A 20,293-nucleotide genomic window follows, 5' to 3' on the forward strand; every position below is an offset into this window, starting at 1 on the left:
TGGCACAACTTGAGGCCGTTTCCTCTCGTCCTATCGCTTGTTACTTGGGAGAAGAGACCGACCCCCACCTCGCTACAACCTCCTTTCAGGGAGTTGTAGAGAGCGATGAGGTCTCCCCTCAGCCTCCTTTGCAGGTGTTTGGTTCATACCTATATGCTTGTAATTATGAAAGAAATATTTGTCACATTCACAGAATAACAATTACCAAGTTATCTTGGTGATCTTTTAAAAAAATGCTTCCTTACAATGCAAAGAAATACTTGCATTAATCAAACGGTATTTAAAATTAGCCAATACATTAGAGTCTGTTTCTGTAGATAGGTGTAATTTAATGTCAAACCTCTGACTGGAGCATTTAAATTTACATGTAATCCATGAAGCGACAAATACATCACTAATTAACATTAATGTAACATGATTACAAAATAAACATCTGATTAGTACATTTAAATTTCAGTGTAATAAACTGCTGAACTAATTAGTAAATAGTGCTGTTAATGCCAACCTTTAGATGAGACGTTTATGTGTTTTATATAGGGAAGATGTTTATAGTTGAAGCACAAAACAAACCCCTATCCTTACCACTGGATATAGAAGTTAAATAGCTTAGTAAATAAACAAAACCTTTGAAAATAACTTTCCAGCCCTCACTTGCATGTTCTTTTCATGCAAGTGTAGTAACAGATTCAGAAGACACGTGGCTTCTTAAATGTTGTAGACAAATGTTGAAGCCGAGAGCGTGAGCGACTGCCCCGGATCCCTGCCTGTCACCCGAGTGATCAGAGATAGAGATAAACATAAAATTCCTACCTGATTAATTACCTGATCATCTGAGTCTGCTGTTCAGTGTGGTTTGGGGAAACCTTTTGCTAAGAATAAAGAGAAGACTTGGTGAAAAGTACTAGCTCGATATCAACATTAATGTCCGTAATGGTGATTCTTCCAGTTTGACCGTTAAGTCTTTGAGAGGCTTAACAATATGAAGCCTGGAAGAGCAACAGTGAGCTGCTGGCTTAGAAAAATGATGTTGAAATGTGGGCTTGGAGTCTGAAAAGGCACCAGTTATTCTTGGAAAACCAAGGTGGATGTGTCGCTGCTTTAAGTTTTGCCTAGATTTGTTGCAGCCAATGAGTTTCATTTTTTTAATTTCCATTTCAGATACAGCCTCTTGTTGTTAGATTTGCAATTTCATATGGAAGCTGTCTGAGGTTACACAGCAGGACAGTCCCAGCTCTGTAAGAAATATTCAAATACTGTGATTATCCAGTGAAAGGAAGATGAAAAATTCATGCCAGAGAAAGAGTGAGCGGTAGTGCAAACATTTAAATACTTTCTCTGGGCACTGAGTAAAAAATAGAGACAATGTTACTGAACCCAGTGTTTTCCACTTAATACACAAGTCACCAAAGGAAACATATAAAATGTTTGTAATAGACTTTTAATTTTAACCTAGGTTTTCTCCAAGATTCAGGCTTTAGGTCGTAGGTTCAGAGAATGGTAAAGTTTTCTTTGTATTTGAAAGTTCTCTTAAGACAATATAGAGATGTTTTATCTGAAGATCCTGAACTAATCTTGCCTTGCAATTGCTGCTGTTGTAGATAGGAGTAGTTGCTTTCAAAATAATCACAATAATACTTCTGTACAGAACACAGTATTTTCTAAGCTTTTGAACCCACTTTCTTTTAAAGCATAAGCTCCACAGAGCAACCCCGGGAGTGAGCAGACAAAGCCATTTTGTACTCCTTCAGCCCCTACACTGACTGCCTGCTCAAAACATTTCAGGAACAGCCCGTATATCTTTCAGTACACAAAAAGCTTTCTTGGAAAGCTCTCTTACTCTTTGTAAAGCTTGCTTTATTTCTTTTGGCATAAAAGGCATTCAGAAACTGTAAAAGAAATCTTTGCTGTAGTCATTATTTTCTCACTAGCTCCTAGCACAGAATGCATTTCAATTTCTTGTTATAAGGTAAAGTTGTTTGAGCCTTTTATTTTTGCAATAAGATTTTAATCAGTTAACTATAGCAGCTAATTTAATAGAAGGAGAGAGCAATTCTTCCAAACAGCTTATCTGGGTTCCCAGTGTCATTTGCAGTATAAAGTGTAGCTATAAATAAATTAAAGCTCTTTTCAATGGAAAGTTAGTCCCAAGGGACATCATCTTTGTTGCTGTGAAGTATGATCTATTCTATAGTGACTTAAAAGCTGTAGCAGGGAATATATAATTAGCTGGTATCAAGGATATTTACAGCAGGATTGTTCTTTGGTCTAGGAACTTCTGGGAGAGCTGCACTTATTTACATTGCACAAGAGTATAACTTGTGGATGTAAGGTTTTATATGTTAGTTATGATAGGCTTGGTTATAATGTTAGTTATAATAGCTGCAAAGATTCCCATGTGTTTTGAAAGTGAAGGCTCTCATAAGAAGAAAAACATTAATCTTTGAGAGAGGGATAGTAATTTTCACTTTTCATGTATTTGGAACTGATGGTACTTCGGACGTACATTGAGTGGAGCTTACAGCTTATGGCTAATGTAACCCACAGCATCCAGCTGTTCACTCCTACTCTGTGAAATATTCTTCTGTGGGTGCAATTTTCCCACTCGTTCTTCAGAGCAGCGCTAAGCATCCTGTGAGAGGATCGCACTGTACTGCTGCCCTCTTCCTTCTCCAACCCCATTTTCAGTAAAATCATTCAAATGTTTCCCCTTCCCTCATGTGAAATTCCCCCATGATTTGGAAACATCAACAACTATTAATTCAGTGGCACTGTTAAGTAAATTGACTCAGTGGAAACGATATATCTGCTCCAGTAACGTGTTATTGTTACTTGTATCCTATCTACTCCTTGGTTATTGAGTTGGATTTCTTTCATGATGGTCAGATTTTGGATGGGGACATGGCCTTCTGTGTTTTTGGAGAACGGTTCCCCGTGTGCATAGTGGAAAGCCTCATTTTTCTGAGATTTTTAAGGCCATAGTGCAGCACAAATATATTACCACAATCCTGTCTGCTGCCAGATGAGAATGGGTATGCCACAGAGCCTTTACGTAGAAAGGATTTGTGATTTTTACCTGGACTGTCATTACGGTACTGCTGTCATGTTACAGGTACAGTGGGCATACCAGGGCAACGTGCTCTGTTTATTTTTTCCCCCACTTTTTATTGGAATTGCACTGATTTTCCTAGACTCAGCTTTTTTTATCAAGAAAGTAAACAAATTGTTGATATAAAATCACTTTCTACCTCTGTTGTTCTACAAATAACAATAATGAAGCACTGATGGGCATGTATTGAGGGGTGGTGGTGGTGAAATATCTCTCCAGGAAAGATCTCGGGGTTTGCATGTTATTGCATCTGAAAAGATGAAAAATTTAATTTAATTATTCTGATGTGCTCAAGATTCCTTGGCAGGTAAAGCTCTATTTCTTGTGGATTAGGTAGAAGCAAAATCTAAGAGATGTGCCTTTTGAGAATTTTATTTTCCTTTCCTAACTCAATTTTTATGTTGGAGACGTAAAATCAACACTAACCGTTGCTATTGAATACCACTCTCCTTTACCCTTCTTATGGAGATAATTTCTGAACTTTTCTTTAACTTTCCAGTATGGTAAACTATTTTGGCTTGTACTTTGTGCCATAAAAACAAAGATAGTGTAGAGAAGAAATATTTCAAAACTAAAATGGGATACTTGCAATAGGTACAAACATAATAGCTGTTGCACTCATTGGTTTAAAAGAAAAAAAAGTAAAAATCAGGCTCCTTGTATCTGATCGATAGAGCTGATGTTGAGAAACTCATAGTAGAGATGGCATCTGAAATGCTGCTGTTTGCTTGTGATCAAAGACCGGTTTAGTCACCTTTTCCACAGTCATAGAGGGTTTTAGCATTCTGACAATAACAGAAGCTGGATCATGTGTGGATTAATAACAAGAAAAACTCCTTATTTCAAAATTCTTAAAGGAAACAGAAAAACATTTGATCTTCTAGTGCAGACGCCAATTGTAATTTACATTTTTCATTACGTGGCAGTGTTCATAAGTTTTAACACTTTTAAGGAAAATGTTTTTTGTACAAAAGCGTATTCTGATTCCCGCTGGTAAGGTTTGCAATGACTGAAAATACAGCTCTATTGAGAAGAACCGTTTCAACTGAATTTTCATTTTAAAATATGAATGTTCTGAAATGCAAAAATCTATTAAAGTACAGCGTGAGGAAAGCAGGAGAGCAAAAAAAAAAAAAAGTAGATTCAATGTGTACAGTGAAGTTGACTGATTTATATTCACAACTTGGGATTTCTCATTCTCGTTCCAACTTAACAAAAAGCATGTGTGTGCTTGTTACCGAATGTGTTCACTATCGAAGTATCCTTTCTTTGGGCACACTTACAACATACATTTTTAAATCAACTTTATAAGTCCAGGAAAATGTATTTGCATACTACCTTAAAAAAATACAACATTATGCCCATGATTAATTCTAAAGCTATATTTTACAGGAGGGATCCATGTGCTTTGAGCATTCAGTACGATGTAGTTTTATTAAAAAATGAAGTAACAAACCTCACAACTAATACAACAAGCCTATCTTAGAAATCGAATGCAACGTTTTATTGATAACTTTCCATTTATGTTTTTGAAGCGGAAAACAAAAGTTATTGATGATTTAAGCAGGGAGAATAATGTAAAAAACTATAATAGCTCATCACGTAAGTCTGTGTGTTGTTGTGAATGAAATTAAGCAAGGTAATTAATTTACATGGATAAATTAAGAATATTCTATAAAATTATTTTATAAGCAAGGAATTTTCATTGGTATCACAGTATCAGTTTTTTGAGTTGCCTTTGCTTAAAATATATTGGTAAATTTATGTGTGAGAATAGACATACAAATAAAGGAAACTTTACATGCAAAATTCTGATAGGACCCATCTTTTATCAACAAAAGGGAGAAGGGAACTAAAGACAGAGTCTTAATATTTTAAGTATGTAATACTGAAAGTTTACCATGTTCAAGCATCACTATGACTTAAAATGTTACTAATAAAAGGCAGTTTTTAATTTAATTTGAAATGGTTCTTTGCTTGATTCCTTCATTGGTGAGAAAGTAACTCTATCTCACTGAAGTGAATGAAAAAAGATCCTGATTTCAGCGAGGCCAGGTTTCCTCCCTTTATACTTACGGTGTGTAACTACCAGACTTTTTTCACCTAATACAGCTTCTGCAAGTAGAAGTTCTACATTTTTAAAACTCGAGCAGTGATAGTGTATTAAATATGTTGCTTGTGACAAAAAAAAAAATGCATTGGATGACTGATGTTCAAGGGTGCGTACTTGGATCTCATCCTATGACCTATCACCTTTGTATTCATCTAATGTATCTATTGCTAATCTAACCACGTCAACTAATTTTGCAGATATTTATGTATATCTTATGCCCCTGCTACATTAGGACAGAGGTGTTTCATTAACGTTTCCTACTCGATGCAGACGGTCTAGACAACTCGAGCAGGTTCCCGCAGGGTGAAGCCTTACATTTTAAAACATTACAGTTGTTAATTCACGTACTAACTTCTGAGTTGATGTCTTAGGTTGCTTTTCCTTTATCAGCTTTTGAACACTGTTGCTTAAAGTTCAAGTCCAGTGGACGCTGGCAAGTTAAGTTAAAGACAGGCATCGGCAGTCGGTTGGGCCCTCCGTGAGGGAGCGTTACTGTGCTTTGTACATCTGCTGTGCTGCATGGTGAAAGTAATTTTGATTCTGCGTGCTGGAAGATGATTCCTTCTGTTCTTATTGGTCTTTTGATATTCTTCTGAACGTTATCTCTGGTTAATGAAGTACAAATAACTGGGTAAATTTAGAGAAATTATTTCCATTACCTGTAGTTTGGTCATTAAAGCTTATTCATGTTTTTCTGAGCCTTTACAAAATGAATGTCTCCCTTCAGCATGCAATACTGAAATGCTGTAATAGTTCTCGATCCTCCAGACATCAAATCCTACTTAGAGATCATTTTGTTCAGTTATGCTCAAGACACAGCTGAATATTTGTCTAAAAAGCTCTAGTTACTACATTTTAAGCAAATTATAGCCTTATCCAAACCTGGGAATTCAGTAGGACTAGATGAAATACTTTTTCTTTGTCTGTTCTTTCTTTAGCATGATTGTCTGTGCTTAAAAAAAAGTGGTGTTATTTTTAATAAAAAAAAGAAAAAAAAAAAAAAAAAAAAAAAGGGTGGTGGTGCACAACACCTGCCAAGAACCCAGTCTGAGTCACTCGAATGACTTTTCTCTGAGCTGTTCTTCATTCAGTAGTAGAAAGAAGGGATCTGTGTCATATTGACATTTTCTATTAATTAATTACATTTAAATTTAAAAGTAAGATGGTACCACTTATATACTGGTATGATGAAATGCAGTGCACCTAGATGGAAACTTTAATGTCAATTTTCCTGCCAAGAACCCAGTCTGAGTCACTCGAATGACTTTTCTCTGAGCTGTTCTTCATTCAGTAGTAGAAAGAAGGGATCTGTGTCATATTGACATTTTCTATTAATTAATTACATTTAAATTTAAAAGTAAGATGGTACCACTTATATACTGGTATGATGAAATGCAGTGCACCTAGATGGAAACTTTAATGTCAATTTTTTTGAAATACAGTGATGAAAAAGTAATATATAGTAAGAGGTGCTTCACATAACTTGCTGATACACATCTCATGTGGAAAGTGGAATCGAGTCCGATAAATGAAATAGAATAAAAGAAAACAGCTGGAATTTTAAAACTGCTTTTAAAATGTTCTTGTAGATAATGAAAAGGGCAGCAGTGGATTTAGTCAGTCGTGGGTTAACTGGCACCTATTGAAGAGCAACTAGTGAAGTCAGAAAACAGTAACACTTCAATAAAAGCTAAACTTGCTATTGAGTGTCCATATCATATTGCCAGAGATTAGATAATGATCCAGAATACGTTGCTTTCCATTTAGAGATGCTAAAGTGCTTCATAAACTTCAGTGAATCGGCTATCAATGCCATTGCGGAGTGAACAACCATGCTCTCGTTTCACTGCAGAAGTCGGTCTGTGAGTGTTCCTGCCTCTGCACAGGAATAGTTACCTTGGCCTCAGGGACTGTAAATGGAGTAAGGGATTGTCAAAGTTAAAAGTTGCACTTTCTGAGTAACCTGGAATAGTGGGTTGAGTTTGAGCTGCTTTCCCTTCTAACTTTTTTCCCAGAGACTGGCAAAATAAGTTATTTTTTTGGCCTTGCTTCATTTTCTGGATGCTGAACAGAAAAAAAAAAAAATTAATCGGTCTTATTTTTTCTCTTCCCTTCTTAACTTTTCCCTAACTCAACTTTTTTTTTTTTTTCCCTTGGTTTAAACAGTCTTCACATGTGTGCCTATTCCTCAGCTGCCCAGCCAGCTCTTCAGGTGCAGGTCTTGCAGAGTGCCTGCAGTGCCGGGTGTGACATTGGTGGTACGGTTCTGCTAGCACATTCTAGCTTTCTGCAGTTTTCACTGCCAGATTTTCCTTCTCTGGCTGCAATCGACCTGAAATTTCTGGTGCGTTGGCAGTAAGTCAATCAGCTTGTTGATATATATTAATTACCAATGTAGATATTTCTTTCAAGGTTAGCTCCTCAGAGGGCACTTAGGCCCCTATATTGCTAAGACACTTTTTCTCCGTACACTTTTGGGACGTGCCTAAATTCAAAGCCTAGTTGTTTCTCAACTTTGTTCTGCAATACTTTGTCACAAAAAGCCAGTCACCATTTGTGATTTGCTTGTGCTTTTATCGTGAATCTCTCCTCCTCCTTCCTCCCTCCTGTTCTTCTCTAACCTTTGGTAAGCTTCGTCACTGGGGAACAGGGCATGCGGAAGAAGGTCTCTCTTATGGTCAAACGTTGAGGTAGTGAAGAAGGAAATAATAGTTGCTGGGCATCAGGAGTTCATGTAAACAGGGTAGAGGGAGGAGGATTAACTATCATTTTGCAGTGTTTCTGCATATAGCTGTGGATGGGCAATTTCTAGAATGCGTATAGCTGGAGAAAGAAGCTGTGCCAAGAGTATGACTCATTTGCATGGTTCCATAAATCAAGTCAAAAGATGCTTGAGATAATGGCAGCCTGTTCACACTGCTTTTAGCAACACATCTTCCTTTGTGTTGAACCTTTTATAAATAGTTCCTCCGCTGATATATTGAATTTTTAACATCAAGTAATCATCTCCAGAGTAGCCTCAAGGGAAAGATATGCCTAAGCTAGAAATGGAGTCTAAGCTGCAGACTAGATGCTGACTACCCCACCCCCCCCGCAATTTTGCTGATGGTATCCAAAGGCTGCATTTGACATACCTGCAGCTCAAATGAAAATAACCTCAGTAGCCGATTCCTTTAGCATTCAGTAAACCCCAACCAATTAGATGCTTGGAATCTGAGGAGTTATTCAGGTGCTAATTAGAAGCCTCCCAGATGAAAACATTTGCATGTATTAGTGCAGGTAAAGTGGCTGCAACTTCAGCTCCCTATTGTTGCCATTAGTTTTGCCTGAGGCAGTTTGAAATAATTAGATTAAAATCCAGTAGTTAAGAAAAAACAAATACAAACCAATGGCAAAGTTTAGTTATTTATGACAGAACAGCACATAGTAGAACTTGAATAGTCTTCACCGCTTACTATCTGAGCTGAAGTTTCATATATCTTATGCTTTTATTACTAAATGGATCATGATAACAATTATTCCCTAAGAGGAGGTTTGTTAACTAAAGCAATAAGCTGAATTGTTTAGTTGTTATTTTTGATCGCTGGTCTGGTTTTTTTAATTTTTCCTCACAAAGTTCTTCTGCACTCTCCATTAGAGCTATTTACCATTAGAGCTATTTACACCTTATAACTTATATCTTGAGGTAAGTCATTTATAGATATAGGCTTTCAGTATTTGGTGGTACTCAGATTTATATGTCACTTCAGTGGAGTATTGATTCTTCTACCTCTTTATTTTTATAGCCTAGTTTTTTAGGACATAAAAATGGATGAAACACAATTTTCTGTAGTTAAATTCAGACCAAATAGAATTTCTTAGTGGGAAACTGTTCTTGGATTTTAAGGAATAGATGAATAGAAATACATCTTTTGCATACTGAATTGCCAGCAAATTGAATCAAGATAGATAAAAATCCAAGTGATTATTATTTTCAGCTATATACCCGTAGATAAATTCATACTAATGCCTTTGAATGTTTGTATAACAATTTAAATTATATATAAATTTGTAAGGGTTTAATAAGTTTTAATAATCTGGAGGATTTATATTCATATTCTAGTATTCTCAAAAATAGCGTCTCTTAAGCTGGTTAATTTTTCTCAAGAAGTGAAAATGTGTCTATATTTTCAAGCTAGGGCTTCTGCTACCTTCATGAATAATAATAGTTGAGGGAAAATAAGATTAATTTTGGCATAATTAAAGATAAAGAGGAATTTAAGAATGAGTGAAGTTAAGGAAGAAAAAAGTCATTTTGTCTTTTCTTTGCAAAACAAAGTGGAAAGCATTGCAATGCCTGCATGTTTATCAAATAATGTTCATCGAAGTTTTCCTCTTGCTGTGGAGCTGATACCTGCAGCACTGGGAAAGTAAGTAGTGGATGGGCTTATTTGATATAAATTCAGAGAAATGCTATAGGGTAGCACAGTACATCAAACAAAATAGAGAGGATTGAAGGCAAAGGGTGGCCCTTTTGAAAATACCTAAGAATAAGCCGGTCGTATCCTCAAAGATCGTTTCAAACCAAACCCCTTCCCTTTTTTGCTCAGACACACAACAAAAAGAAATGTAGGATATCAGCCTTTTTGTTAATTTTTTGGCCTACCTGCCATGTCTTGATTTAACTTGTGTGGAAAGCTAGTGGCAACACTTGTAACGACAACACGTTTTTAAGTCAACCTCGTTAATCATATCTCTTCAAGATCTGCCACTTCATTAAGAGGCTGATTTTGTTTCTATCTAGGTGAATGTAGTGGGCTCAGAGGAGGTCTCTGTCAAACGCAGGTCATTGTTTCCAAGAACAAACTGTAATACTTGGGAAGGTCCAAAGCTGTGATTCGAATGCTCTTTCACTCTTGTTTTCCTTCACATTTAAAATAACAAAGCAAGCTCCCTGCTCTTCCTCTGATGGGGCTGGGGATCTTGACTGGTTATTCTGTACCAGTTTTTCATGTGGAATAGCTACTCGTGTTGGGTTCTGCACAGGGACTGAGAGTGAGATATTCAGCAGAGCTCTGCAGTTCGGTGGAAAGGGGAGTTTTCCCCTATAAACAGAATTAGAGAAAGAAATCACAGGCAGGAGTACTGAGAAAACTCAATGTTCATGGAAATTCTACGTACTAAGGAAAATTAGTGTTTAGCAACATGATATGCCCACTGGGCTGATGCGCTAAGTTATATAAAATAAAGGTATCGTCAACAGAACTGTTATTAAAAGTAATAGAGTTAAAATGAGCAGGATGCTGGAGAATGCACCTCTCTACCATGTTATATTCTGCTTTGGGGGGTCCAACTTCTTTTCTGGTGTCTGACTGGGCAGAGAAAACTGGAGTCTGACATTCCTGGTATTTCCAACCCGCATTTATGGAGAGGAGATAAGAATCATTGCTCTCCAATTGCAAGTCAGCCATCCCTGACAGAGGTCTGTTTTCCTCCCATTTTAGTTCTGTACCCTGAAAGACGGTAGCAGCAAAGTGGGACCGTCTGTCGGGCCTGTTTTCTTGCATGTGATCTCTTCCCCGATCATATCACTGCAGGCCAAGGTAGCATGTTGTCACCCATGCTCCACAGAAGCATGCCAGACACCAAAAAAGTGAATCTGTTTAAATCTGCCTGAACCACTAGCCAGTGAGCTCAAAAATGCATCGTAAAGGTGTCATCTTTCAGGAAAGAGTTGAGTCGTTGGCAGCTGCATTTCAGTACGCCAGCTTATACATATGTATAGAAAGGTCCAGATTCATACAGCCTGCCTGTGACCTAAATTCAGTGCCTTGTGTTTCCTGTTGGCCAAGTGTCTTGATGCCCAAAACCGGTCAGAGGACAGGCGAGGTGACAGCTGTACTGTGTATTAAATGCGCAGTTAATACTGCAAGTTAATGCTTAATCTAGATGGTGCTACTGCTGCTCAGCAATCACAAGGTAAGGTCAAGATACTTGTGTATGTCTTTAGGGAATGTCTCCAAACTTGTGAACTTAAAAAATGAGAAGATATTGAAGGTGCAGACAAAAAAATTGCCAACAGGTTATAGGAACAGGCATGAGAATACGGACTGTCTGCCTTTTGTAAAGAGATCATACTACCTGTGTACAAATCTAGCTGAATTCAGTGGGAAGATGAGAAAACAAACCTCAAGGGTGGGGCAAGAGGCTTTCAGTACTTGCATATAATGTACATGGGTGCTCAGCAAAGAAATAGTTTGGGCTCCACTCACCTAATGTGCGCGTTACTTACAGGAGTGCGTGCACGGAGGTATTACAGACTGTCTGCTGGCGCAGTGGTTTTGGGTCTGAGCTTGGTTCCCTGGAGGATCCTCTCCGGTGTCCTTTGCTTCATTGGCATAGGCTGTATTAATACTGACACTCTTGAATGCTACTCAGTTGTCCTCCAAGAATAGATTTAGAAGGTTTGTTGGAAGGAAAAAAACATAATGCAGTCAAAGAAAAACATGAAAGAAAGAACATGTCATATTAAAGATGAATTGAGTACCACTTATGACCAATAGTTCTTAAATTGAGCTTTTTTTTAGTTTATGTTTAAATCATTTTTTATTGGTCCATAAATTACTGCTATCACTAGCCTTTATATAACTGATCGGCTTTGTAAACATTTAAGGTTTAAGGGGGGGTTATATACGATCAAAGTTTGAGGCAGCACAAGAAATCTCAGTGTATATGTAATTCTTTGTTTTATTTTCCATAGTATTACAATCTAATTCTTCTGGATGCCTGTGTCACTCTTTACAATACTTCGAAGTACAGCTTGACCCAGTATGTTTTTTATGACGTACAACAAAGTGAACAGAATTTTAAAAAGCAAGAGCAGCAGCCCTTAGCAGTGTATTATTAAGGTAGTATTTTATCTGTGATGGCCTTGATTTTGGAAGCAGATACTTCAGAGTGTAGCTTTCTATTCTGTTGATTCCTATTTTTTCATAACAATGCTTTAATTTGGAATTCTTTTCGAAGGCGCTCTCTTGCTGTGCTTTCTTCTTGGTCTACCTAAGCAGCCTTACCTTGAGACAGTTATTGGCAGCAGTACAAATTATCTGGCTCCTGTAATGATCTATTAGAAGAAGAGTATGAGAAGCCAGTGCAAATTAGCAATAAAAAATGCTAAAGCTATATATCACTGACAACAATTTAAGAATAATATCTCTGTCTGAAGCAAATTCTGGTGATTCACTGGTAATTTGCTAGAAGCCTTTTAACTTGGTTCTCATTTGTAAAGTTAATGTTAGGTTATTTTGCATTGTGATTGAAAGACCTGAAATCTTAGTTATTATTTAAGACTATTGATTTCTCCAAATTGAAATTTACCCATATATTAAAGATCTTCCTGTCATAAGTTATAAAGGCAATAGTAAGAATATTGTTTCCACATATTTTAAAATACAACTCTGGTGTAGACACTGTGTTCGCTTGGGCATGAGGTTCACCTCTTGGTTGGCACGTAAAGGAAGTTCTCGGTTTAGGGCAGCGGCTTTTACGACAAACATAAGAGCCAGCATTTTCTGCAGTAAAGAGTAAGTGAACCCGTTCTGATTCAAAGGGTTTATGGGATTTCTGCAATCAGGCCTAACAAAGAAGGCAGTTGCCTAGAATGGCAGGGTGCTTGGGGCAGCAAAATGCATACTCTGATGTTTTGCCTATGCCCCAGCTCTGGGGATCCAGCTTTCTAACTTCTGTGCCGCTGTTGAAGGGGACGTGAGGGTAGGAGAGAGATGGCTATAGCTGGAGGAGGTTTTCTCTGTACAGCAGCTGCCCCTCTTGCTCTTCACCAGGTACCACAGGACCCAAAGCTGTAGGGCTGCTTTGTGGCTAATAAAACCAGGATCCTTCATTCCTATAGTTTGACTGGAGCAATGCAGTCCCAGCCCTATGCTTTAGCCTATACTGATCAAGAGCCTTGAGCCGACTCTGTGCCGATCATGCTCGTATCTTTGTGGAGGATACAGAGGGGTGCTGGCATCAGTGTAACCGAGCATCCCTTAGCACTGGGAGAACTGGCAGTCAGAGGCTTTTCCCCAACTCTGATGGGCATAATGCAATTTGAAATGCTATACCGCTCAGGAGGGGAACATGTGTCCTTCTGGATCCCCACACAACTCTTCAAGCCTTATCAGAGGGACCATGGAATATAGATTTTGACAATATCATTTTATAGAAAGTCAAACAAATATAACAGACAGGGAATAGTTTTTACATAAATATATGTTAAATCTTTAGTATTAATCTAATGAGATCATGTTGAATACAATGTAGCAGGGATATTTCTGTTTCATTTTAGACAGGAATTTATGACTTTGTACTGATTTTTTTTTTTCTAGCACGCTTCCACAAAGACATGTCCTGTGTGTGGCTTCTGACGCTTTGTTGCCGTGTGGGTGTGTGAAGCTGAGATGCGAGCATGAGGGTGGCCAGATTAAATCTTGGCCCACCGGAGGGGCTACAGGGGAACAGAGGCTTCTTAAACAAAAGCAGAGTGACACTGGATCGTGCCAGTGAGCTCTCCGTGAGAACTGTGCAACTGGCTGGGTCCTGAGTTTGTTTCTTTCCAAAGGCTACAGAAATAAAATAATATAAGCTGTTGGAGGCAAAATGCAGAGTTTGGTTTTCAAAGGTCAGATCTACTATGCCAGCTGCTTTGTTTAATTCTGCCCATTACTCACAGAATAAAAGCAGTCGTAGTTGATTGCAGTGTGGTGGCCTAATAAAGTTTATTTGTGGTACAAAAGAAGGCTCATAATACTTAACATTTAAAAAATATATCTTCATGGCATTTGTCCTTTTTGTCGCCTGTTGGATTTGCCCATGCTAGCGTTGCAGGCATGCACTTCCTTTCAGAGGTCATGCAATTAGCCAGTGTGTGTGTGTGTTTCTTAAATAGCAGTAAAGGCACACTGGAAATTCAATCAACTTCCTACTGAAACTCACTCTGAATTCTTTCTCCGCAAGAAGTCACCACGCTCAGTTCTGTGCGTGCACTGCAATTCACCTAGAAATACCTCAGTGAACTGAAGCATTCATGTAGTACAAGAGAAACCTTTCCATAATGAGGCATGTTTGAGGAAATAGTATTTTGGGCTCCATTCCTGGTTATACAGCGCTGTATACTCAGAATAATACTCAGCAGAATTTTTCCTCCTCTTACACTGTGATAACTGACAGTGGAATTTGTCTCACTGGCATCCAGTCAAGTTGATGGAAAGGTGCCAGCTGCTATGAGTTACGCTTGTGTGTCTTTACTCGTGATTTCCGTATTTTGATTCTTGCTAGTAAAGAATTAATATGCAGATGCATTTGTTAATACCTCGGAGGAAATCCAGGCTTCAGCGAGGCCAAGACTTTACTCCTAAATGCTAGCTGACATATAAGGAGAACATTTCTTTGCCTTTATTGTAAATGTTTTGGCTTTAATAGCTGTGTTTTTATGCTGCTTTAATTTCAGCACATCCCTGTCAACGTTATGGCTGTGGAAAATCTATGCTACAGAATATATCAGTATTCAGACCTTATCTGTCTCGGGACCAGAAAAATACTTTTCAGTGTTAATAGATCCAGAGATACCATCATCTTAGTTGCTTTGAGGAATAAAGTGCTATGTAAGTGCTAAAGCTGAATATTTAGATTACTATTAATATTAGGAATTGAGCATTAAATTCTGTTCTCAGTGTCTTGGAGGATGCTGCATATGCTCTTGACACATCTATTCCTATAACGCATTTAGTCTGTGGTCTGTGTGGCACAGGTTTCTGACGGATGTTTCACTGAATGAGGAAAAATAGGAATGGTGGGTTATTTGAGTTTAGGCTTTTTTAAAGGAAAAATATACAAATCTTTTAGAGAATAATTTTGTATCTTAAGTCTGCTTGAATGAACATCTATCCTCATTTTATCATGGAAAATATAATTAGGAAACTAATTTAAAATGCAGTTAATGCAGCAATTTTTTCATCACTGCTAGTTTTCAGATTGAAAAAAGGTCATGTGGGTTTATTTTTTATGTTTCCATCAGATGCACGGCATTCTTTTTACAGGCGAATTTCCTGGCATATTTTCATTTCAAATTTGTCTTTGTGCAGCCCATTACTTAAAAACATCTGGGAATACATCATAATCTCTTTTTAAAAATTTTTTCTTAGCTAGGAAACTTAGTTGATGGGTAGTCCGTTTAAAAGTGCAGATTTCTGAGAGAGTGCTGTTAGTGTTTATTGTTTCTTTTAAGTAAATATTCCATTGCCAGATGATGTTTCTATAACACAAAGGGAAAGTGCCATTTTTCCCCAGATATATAAGTTCAGTTTCAGGAAAATTTACCAAATCTAGGAAAAAGCTAAAATCCCTGAAATCAATTTATAATAGCTTACCTTCATTTGTTGTAAAGTTTTTTTCCCAGTGAAAATGTCTTCTTAAGCATTGCAGATGGTATCAGAAAAACAGTTATCATAAGGATCTGGTCTGAGACTCAGGAGACCTGGATTTTAATTCTGTTCATCATCTGTTTGCCATAGGCAAGTTACTTTGCCTCCAGTTATGTCACCTGAGACCTCTGGGTCTGACTGCGATACAGATAACGTAGTACTAAGTCCTGTATTGATTTAATAGCAACAACAAAATATAGTTGATCCATCGGCTCCCTCATCCCCTGTGCGCATTACTGGTCCTGTGACAATGTTGTGTTTGCGCTTCTAAGTTTCGCTGCTGATGTGAATTAAGAGCATTGTACTTCTCACTCAGTAGCCGATCCACCACTCCTTACGGTTGTTAGTTTGATGGCAGACCATAGGCTTACAGAGTTGCAGCTGGCCCCACTCCAGCAACCTGAAAGCTTTAATAGCGCCTTTGGAGGGTCTGTATTCCTAAACAGATGATTTCAGCAGATGTCAGTGAAATAAATCTTCCTGAAATAAAAAGGCGGTATTCATTTTGTGTCTCCTCCTTAAGTGAACTTATTTGCGAAAGGTAATGGAAAGAGAGCTAGAACTGGAGACCAAAATCCTTTGGTTTTTAGACTAGATGAAATGCGTAGCAGCGGTTCGTTCAGACTGTTAGGCTTCTCCTCCAACACTAACCTGGAGCACCTCACAAGGCAGGGATGGGTATGCAGCTAATCCTCCTACCTGAGCCTTGGCCTCTGCTCTGCTTAGCAAGGATACAAATTACTAGCAGGAGAGCTGGAGCTTTCATAACAGGGCATTATAACGAGACTGATGTAGAGCCTGAACAGCTCGTGGCAACAACTTCTGTTCGCTACCTAGCTGACTTAAATTCAGACTGGCGTCTGGTGCGAGGGTCTGTGCTCCAGTCAGACAGATGGTGTTGGGCGTTGCTTATACGTTACCCTGTAGCACACGTGCGTGTAGCTGGGTGAAAAGATGTGCAGATAAAATGGTGCTGTATAATCTCTTGCCTGTCTCTCAACTTCGGTGGAGTGGACTCGGGTAGCCCTTTTACCTTCTGTGCAATTAGAATAAAAATAAAACCTTCCCTAGTCTCTGTGACCATGTAGATTCACTGCTTATATTGTGAATGGTTCTTATTTTCCTCATTAAAAGATTAGCAAAATCTCATCAATAATTTTTAGACATTCTTACAAAACTTGCATCAAAAATAGGAGTTTTTCAGTCAGTACTGATCCCCGAAGGAGAATGGAGAAAAAACCTAGCGGTTTTCATTTTTATAATGCTCAGGGTTTTCAAACCCTTTCCACCCCAACCCCTATTCCACCCTCGATGTGTGCCCTCTGGTGGAGCGAGCACCTGGTGAAACTCACCTAATTTTCCCTCTTGCTAGAAAAGCTGTAACATTTCACTGCTGATCAGTGCGGTGTTTTGGATACCCACGTCTGCTCAGTGTGAATCCAGGTTTCTCAGATCATGAGAGTCTGGAGGACTGTCAAAGGGAAGCAATCCTCCCTTAATGGGAAAATGTTGGGACTCCCAGCAAAAATACCAGTCTCCGAGTCTGTAATGACTTATGCATGTGATTAAACTTAAGCATATGAAATATCCTGCTGTATCCTCTTAAGAGTAACCCTTTGCATAATTAAAACTTAGAATGTCTTCATTTTTTTTTCTCGGAGAGGATGATTTAAAAGTTGTGTCACTGTGATTAAAATTACTAATTTTGTCTTGTAAGTGCAACTGGTGATGGAGACGAAAAAAGATGGTTAGAAAATTATTATTGTTCTCATTTTTCACATCAGAGGTTTCCAGGCTCTCAGAATGTAGCCACACACAATTAGTATTCACATAACTGCTGGGTGGAAATGAGTAGCAGAGGATAAAGTGACAGGGAGAGAGAGAGGAGAACTCCATGGTGTTTCCAACACTGATGAAGCAAGTTTCACTTCCATCTGCTTTAGCAGGCTCTCAGGTTTCCCCGCCATCCTCCTTTCTACCTTTGCCACCAACAATTTGTTCCATCAGGGCAAGCAGCTGTTTGTGCGGCTGAGCACCAACTGAGAAATCGGACACTTTACATATGGGGTCAAGAACAAGAGGCTGAAATAAGAAGCTCCTTTTAAGAACAAAAAGATGAGTATTGTTTATGAAAACCAAACTCAACAAACAGGCTGCCGTTAGTAGTGATGTGGAACTGCGATCAGGGTACAGTGCTCTCTCCAGCAGAAGGGGATTTCAAACCCTTTCTACCCCAGCCCCTATTCCACCCTCGATTTGTACCCTCTGGTGGAGCGAGCACCTGGTGAAACTCACCTAATTTCATTCTTCCCCTTCAAAATATTGCTATGAATGTAGCTGCTGAATTATGTCTCTGTATTTAATAAAGTATTTTGCTGGGTTGTTTGTTTGGGTTTTTTACTACAGTGGACCCATTTTAAATTGTCAGCTATCTTATATAAAGTAGCTTTTGTACTGATATTGATGAAGATTCATAAGTAAAGAGAATCCTTAAAAGTAGTGTTGCTTTTCACAAGATTTGAGGGAATATGTTTCTTTTTGAGTACAGCTACTTTTCAGTGCCTGCCTCCCAATTTGCACAAATAATTGACAGCTCATTAACAACTCAGTAGGAGCTCTGAAAACCAACTGAGAAAAACAACTTCAGTACAACAGGGGGAACAAAGTATCTGCTCGTCAATTATGCTGATAGTCTCCAACCAGATTTAAAATGAGGTTAGAAAACAACCTGAGTAATAAATTATACAGGAAGAGAAGATTATGCTTGCATAGACAACTCCTGCAAGCTTTCACCAGGCTGCGTGGAGTAACTCGTCTAAAGTGCGTGGATGCCCGATCCTTCCTGCCGGCGCTTGCTCGCAGGCTCTGCGGGCGTCTGTGCTGGGAGAGGGTCTGTGGTCCTTCTGCAACTGCACTTCTGCTCTGGCACTGCTGAGGCAGGGGAAAGACATTTCTTTGCACTAAACATTTGCTATGCCTTCTCTTGGATTTTACTCCAGATTTTGTCAAATTAGTTAACGCTATTGTTTTTATCTGGATACGGGAGCTGCGGGATAAAAGCTTTTGTTTGTTTGTTTTTAATTAAGTGCTGAGCTTGGGGAAGACTTCTTGTACGTATGGAAAAGTGGCGTCCCTGAATGATGTCAAAACCAGTATCAACAGAGCCTGCAGCCAGCTCTGCTCCCAAATCCACTGGCTTCTCTTCCTAAGTAACAGTTCCTCTGTGTGAGAAAGAATTTTATCCTTCATTTCTCTGGGAAATGGCCCAGATCTCCATTCCAGACCCAGCAACGTCTGCCCCCAGCACCAGCACACACTGCAGCTCTTGGCACCCAGGACCAACAGTGATCTTCTGCCAGCAATAACTCATACCAGTTTTGCATGGGGAGAAAGGGAATTTCATCCTGCTTTTGTGTTCCTCCGTCTGTCTTGTATGTGCGGTTCTGTTTGGTGATGTTACATGCATATTAGAGATTTAGGTTGGTCGCTAGAAAAACGAGAACCCATTTTGTCCAGAAAGAAAAGGTACTGGGGTAACTATCTGAAAACAAATTATGACCTTTGTCTAAAGAACCAAGTTAGTATTTCATATCTGGCCTCATAGCAACATTCCCTCAGTTGTTTGTCTGATATGATGAATAGAGGGATGACGTTCGAGAGCATCAAGAGAAAAATTCAGCACAGTCCTTTCTAATCTGGTAAAGAGCCTCATTACTGATAGTTCTGAGCAGCTACAACTCCAGTCGCGGTCTGTGTTATTTCAGGAATACAGCACGCCCACAAAACTCTGGGTCTGGGACATTTAATTCAGATGACCAGAGTATACTGGCAAGGCCAATACACGAACAGAAAGTTGAAATTGGGGAAAGGTACTCTTTTTCTTTTTCTTTCATTTTTTGAAGTGTTCTAGCAATTAAATGCTGTTCTTGAAATAATTTATTTTCTTGGGAATCAAATTAAGATTGCAGCAGCATGTGTTTTTAACCATGGTAAATGGATAAAACTGTAGTTAATGATTTTATCAATATTTTATGACCTTGTTCTTTAATGTGTAATTGGTGATCCACAAGGCACTGAGTAAAGCCATTCCCATAAGTAAATATTTTGATAAATCCAAAAGGCAATGGGCTATGCAGAACGAAAAGAAATACTACTTGGAAACATAACCATTGACAGCGTTTCTCCTCCTGGAGTATTAGTATTGCTTGCTTTCGTGTGGTATTTGTAATAATAAAAAAATTCAGAGGAAACTGAAGTAGCCAGGAAAAGGCTACTTTGCTTTTGAAGTGTGTTTTGAGAGGAAGGCAAAGGCAAAATGCTTGTTCTAGAATATAACAATGTGAATGAGGAAGTAATTAGAACAGTATAATGATACTGTAGGAATCTAACGTAAATTGGGTAGCATTCCCAATATAAATATTTCTCTTTTGCAACTGGTAGTTGAGTATACAACCCTTTAGTCTTCAAGTTATGCATGCACATACGTCCTCTGAAACTACCAACACTGTTTACTACCTGATGATAAACAGGATAACGTACGTACTCAGATTTATATATACAGTGTTGAAGGCTGGGCGTAAGATGGGTTCAGCTAATTGACAACTGTTTAGATCC

This window comes from Aptenodytes forsteri, unplaced genomic scaffold (assembly GCF_000699145.1).
Source record: "Aptenodytes forsteri isolate BGI_AS27 unplaced genomic scaffold, ASM69914v1 Scaffold184, whole genome shotgun sequence".
NCBI lineage: Eukaryota > Metazoa > Chordata > Aves > Sphenisciformes > Spheniscidae > Aptenodytes > Aptenodytes forsteri.